This window comes from Calonectris borealis, chromosome 4 (assembly GCF_964195595.1).
Source record: "Calonectris borealis chromosome 4, bCalBor7.hap1.2, whole genome shotgun sequence".
In the NCBI taxonomy this organism is placed as follows: Eukaryota; Metazoa; Chordata; class Aves; order Procellariiformes; family Procellariidae; genus Calonectris; species Calonectris borealis.
In genome coordinates this window covers 42,962,724-42,968,723 of record NC_134315.1, presented here as the reverse complement: position 1 = coordinate 42,968,723, position 6,000 = coordinate 42,962,724, and positions in this window count along the sequence as shown.

Here is a 6,000-nt window from a genome sequence, read left to right as displayed (position 1 = left end):
CTGCCCAGGGCCCAGCACCCCATTTCAGCCTCCTGTCCCAGCAACACTGCAGCAGTGCCGGTCTCCAGCTCCCCACAGTCCTGCAGGCTGACTTCCTGGCCCAGTCTTGGCCCGTCCCTGTCCCCAGGGAGGTGCCCGATGCCCGGGGATGGGGCTGCTCCCCAGCTGCCCTGCTCCCGGTGGGGCAGTGGGATGGGCTCTGGCTGTGGCTGCCAGGCCCTGCTCTGGTGCCCCCGGGGAGCCCTGCAGCACCCTGGCAGGGGTATGGAAATCAAAGTCTGGAGTTAATTACTCCATTTGTCACATGGAGTAATTTACACATCACTACCTTAAACCCTTCCAGCAGCTACAGCCCCCCCAAAAAGCTGTAATGAGTCTCATATAAGAAAGTTTTGTGAAAATTATGCATGTTCTGCATGACCATATTTAATAACAGAAAAACAGGGCTGAAAGGGACCTCAAGAAGTTGTGGAGTCAGTCTTGCTCCAGTACAAGTCCTGTTTTCAGCCATGTCCAGCACATGTTTTCCAGTCTGTAAATACTACAGCTATATGTCAGCGCATATCTCACCTTCTTAATCATGGAAGTTTGAAATGTGTGGCTGAGTTTCATCCACTGCTTTAAAAATGGTGGGAAATAAAAGAGTAGAGATAACCTTGACAGGAGAACTTCCTTGTGCTTGTAGAAGGAACTAATTCAGGTTTAAGTTAGTAATACAGTTTTCAAATTACTAATACAGTTAGTAATACAGCAATTCCGATGTTACATGAATGTGTCAATTCTTTACTTTTTCCTATTTTTCAACAACTCTTTTTAAAAAGCTTTTTTTTTTTCAAGCTCCATTTTTTCTTGGACCATTATGTAAATCCAAAAGCCATGTTTGCATTCAAGTTTGTGTACTGTCATTTCCCTGGTTTCTAAATACGTCCAGGATGACTCAAAAAGCTTGGTTTATTCCATCAAGTTTGACCGAGGCATTTATGGATCAGATTGAAGAAGAAGCTGCTGGTGTCTGAACTGAGAATTCTGTTTCTTTGGGACATGGAGAGGGCATTTGGAGAGACTAGAGCAGAGATACTTACCAGAAATTAAGGTGGTTCTGCCTTCAGACAATAAAAGCTAAGCTACAGTGATGTATAACACTTCAGTCTTGCACAACTCACCTCACTCTAGCATTTGTTTCCAAAATGGTTTCTCATGTTAGTTGATCTTCCTCAAATTGTCTGACATTTCCACTGTATTTCTTTTCCTTTCACTCACTTCCCAAGACATTGCTTGAATTCTGTCCTAACATAATTTCTTTTGCCGAGTATCTGCAGAACAGGTTAAATATATGTAGAGAAGAGAAATTTTGCAAAGACTTTAAGGCACTGAAATTTGTTTTGGTTTGTTTTTTCCCCCCTGGTGAACAAGCCCTAACATTTTAAAATTTGTTGCTAGGAAAATTTAGATTTTTTAAGATAGGTTAATCAAAATGTATCTTCTTTACAAAATCAAACTGTTGTGTGTTAAAATTTAGACTTCTTAATATACTATTACAGAAATTGGAGACTTTGAGCAAAGAATAATTTGAAAATGAAAAGATGGAACTTTTTTTTTCTGCTTGCATCTTGTCAGAGCTTTATATTCTAGTTTTTTTTTGAAATTAAATTACAACATCATCTAGTTTTATTAAATGCTCTGATTTCAGCTAAGCAGCCTATTTTTCAGAATTTCTCCACCAGTTCTACTTCTAGTAGCTAGTGTTGAATAGGCACAAAGAGAACAAATTCCTCAGCAGGAGAGGCAATAATGTTGTTAAGCAAAGACTTGTGCTGAATAATCACTACTGAATGTACAAAATTAATTTCAGTGTGTAGTTTTTGATATTCACAAGAACTGTGTGGCAGTATAGTTCCTGCAAGAAGAATTACACTATAACTCCTAAGAATGAATTTCAAATAAAATTAAAAAGGTGGAGAAAATAACAGGCATGCAGGACAAGCACTGCCAAACCAGTAAACCACAACATGAATTTTTCCTATTACTTCTGCTCTCTAGATAGTAAAATTTCATACTTTCTCCGAAAATGACAAAGATACATCGTAATAGTAATGCACTGTATATAGGGTTTTGAAGAAAATGGGTTTTGCAGTCCTGGCACTGGCTGGTGTGTCAAGTTCTATGTTGAAAGGTCTTTGGATTTTGGTGCCGCTTTAGTTAAGTTAGTTGCCGATGTGGAAAACATACTAGATGAGATACTTGACATTGCATCACATATAGCTTGATATAAAATGTTCTGTGGTAGTTTGGGTGGTTTTTAACTTTGCCTACTGCCACTATTAGTGCTTTGGGACATGGTGAGAGATTTATAGATGTTTGAGTTTCACATGAGTTAAGGTGATAAATAACCTTTAGCGCTCTCTGGAAGACTAAATACTTTAATCCCTTCCTAAAATTCCTTTCATACCTTTTGCCTTCAGAGGTAAAATGAAGGGTACAGACTAAGAAACTCACTCAAATCACGCAGTTGAATTAAAAAGTAAAATATTGATGAGAATGCCCAACTCTACAGCTGAAAATAATAGACGTTAGGAACATGATATTACAGTAGCCGTTAGACATTAGAAAGGTGAATTGGAATAGGTTGTAGGGAGACATGAACTGGATGTGGTTTTAATCCAGTACTTTAAAATGTGTTGCAAATTAAGAAAACATTTACCTTTAAGGTAAATATTTGGTAAGGCCCTATGCAGAATTATTAATACTGCAGATAATCTTACAATTGTAATGTGCTTAGTGTGTGAATACACTCAGATTGAAGCCCATAAATAGCTTTGAATAACAGAGTAATTTGAATTGAATATTGCTGCCTGCATTCACTATTATTGCAATTTATACAAAGAAGCCCTCCCCCTTTTATTTATCAAAATAAAGCACAGTCCCAGAATGCTTTTTACTCATAAGCCTTATTGCTTTCAAAATATTTTTCAACAAATGATTAAGTGCTTGGAAATATACTTTTCTGCAAGAAAAATAATAAATTTGCTAATTTTATGCTGTTAGAAATGGAAGTAATAATATTTTGTGTGGAACTAAGTGGACAAAAACTTAAATAGTTCTATGGCTTACTAAGAAACTGGCATTTTTTTGTCATTCTGAGATTAGCTCGTGCTTAAAGAGCTCCCATGATACCTCATGGTATCACGGAGAATACCTCATTCTTTCCTAATGGTAACATTTCTTGCAGGGTTGCTTCCACATTTCACTATGGTTTGCTCTTTGATACCTGTGGGATACATCAGGAGAATCAGCACATTGTGGGTTTGTCCCATAGAAGAGACTTGTGTGATGTACAGCATTATAGAGATCCTATACAATTTTGTGGAAATGTAGAAGTATGTCATATAAATGTTGAATCAAGGTGAAGGGAAAATTTCTATTACTCTGCTCTTTCAATACCTCTCCTGACTTTCAGAAGAGCTGTAAAAATTCATGAATAGATTACTTATTAACAGTTATTCTGAGTTTGGCCAATTCTAGTGCTTATGTAAAATATTCCTCCATGGTTGCACAGTGACTAACACAATAAGACCCTTGTTGATGATTGCAGTCTCTATATCTCACCAAAATATAGATGGTAATGGTGATAAGCTGTGGTTGTATGGCACACATCTGGGAGGGAGAGAAAAAAGAGAGAGGATGCTTGATCTGCATATTGCAAAGTAAATGTGAAAGTGTACAGACTACTAAAAGAAAGGCAATGGCTCAGAATAAAACTCCCTGTCGTGGAAATTGGATTTCTCTGTTAACTAAATGAACTTTAAGCATGCTGCCAGTAGCCTTAGAAAGATTGACATATACTGTCTCTATTTCTTAATATTTAAAATTATCAGAAATATTTATCATTGAAAGGGAGTTCCTCAACATGCTCACCTCCTTGTAGTATTTTGAACCATTTAAAGCAGCACAGAAGCGCAGAGCTAGGAACCTGGACAGATATCCAAAGGCACTTTGGAGTTTCAGTCATGGGACTTTTGATCTAAATATTCTTTCATAATTTTAAAGTCAGGACAGGTAAAATTGTGGAAATTGCTGGAGAAATATTTTTGATTTTCACTAATATTCTATAAAAGTGAACATAGATATTTTTCTTTGTTGTTTTGAAAAAGAGACCTTTTTGAGATCAGCACATTGATACATCATGGAACTGCTCTGTTGTGATACTCAATGATCCTAATGATCCCTTTCATCTTTATTGCAGCAGTTTGTAGACTGCAAAACAAATCATAAAGAAATCCAATGTAAGTGCGTCAAAAATTGATGTAAAATTTTGTATAAAGTGCTTTTAGAATCAGAGTGATTTGCCAGTACAAACGATCTCTGTATAGAGCTTGGTAGCTTAAAAGAGGATTTTAGTGTTAGTACTAGTTACAAATAGTGAAGCTTTTCATTTAATTATTAATAAGACAGAAATCATTAAAAAGTCAATATTAGCGAACCAGTGCATTCAACATGAAGAATAAGACCTATTATGTTTTCCTAGATTGATACTGAGAATGAACCTATCTGGAACAGTTGGCAGAAAGTTTCAGTGCGTTCTCAGTAAAGAATGACTTCTCCATGTAGACAATATTGCTTAATGCTGTCCATTTCCAACTTATAAATCATGCCTGGACAACATGAGACTTCAGAAAATCAAAGGTCTTCATACTTGCCTTTTGGTTTTTGAAGTTCTTGGCTAAGTCTGGTTGATTCTTTCAGACTTTTTTCTGTGGAAGAGTTATATGTATTTTTATTTCAAGGATTTTAGTAGGCTATGCCAAGCCTGCCGCTGCAAAACCCAGAATGCTTCTTGCAAATCGCAAAACATAAAATGGTGTTAAAATGCTCGGCTCACTAATACTGAAAGCAAAAATCACCGAGATGAATAAACACATATATCTCTGAAACTCTCTGGAAGTCGTTGCGATTGAAGGTTTTTTTCCTGATCTTCCATATGTAAGCCTCCTCATGTGGGCAAATGGTTGTCCCACGATGACCAGAATTCAGAAAGATGGGATTGGGGAGGGGGCCAAAAGAAGACTAGAATTAACAAGTAATTAATGTGGTAGGACTGGAGTCACTTAATAAACAGTATCTCAAAATAAGTGGTTGTACAGAAAGGTTCTGCTCTTGTCAATAGGATCCCCAGTACTTATGCCTGCCCTTAAGGCGTTTTAAAATGTAATTGAATATGTTTTCCTCATAGATGACTCAGAAGGGGAAAAAAATTGGTGGCTGGGAGAACATAATTGGGGATTAAAATGTTAATGAATCTCTCATTTTGCATTGTTAATGCATTTATTGAAAGATAGTTATTGATTTAATTATACTAACAAAACAAATCACATTAAAAATGCAGTCTAACAGTTTTGAACCTTGGAAATGGAAATAAGCTTTTCACCTTCAGAAAAGAAGAAAATCCTATTTCAAAGACAGGAAATCAGTTGGATTATGTCTAGAAATTTATTATGGATGCTTTTGAAATGCCATTGGCATTGAAATTGCAGAGTGCTATTATTCTCCAGTGTAATTATAATGGGCTTGATTGCATAATCTTACACATCCTAGTAATAACATTTGCAGAAGTAGATATGGTCTGACTGAAATCCAGGCAGACTTAAATTTTTTGATAACACTGTTAAAACCCTACAGTAAATTGTAAAGGAAGTATACTCACAGTGCTGCTGCATAATATAAGCACAGTTTGATATGTCCATGGAATGTGAAGACTCAAGGTACATAACTTAAGGAATGATACGACTGCGTATTACACATTATGTGTAGACAGCAGACATTCCGGTTATGAATGGACTTTTTTTTTGTAATTTTTCTTCCCAGATTTTGGAGACAGACAGCCTCCTCATAATGATTTCTGCTCATACAAAAGAGCTAAACCGCAGCCGTTCAACTTGCATATATTTTAAGTACTTAGGCTTATAAGTGACAGTGAAGGAAATAAAATTTCAATCCCAAAGC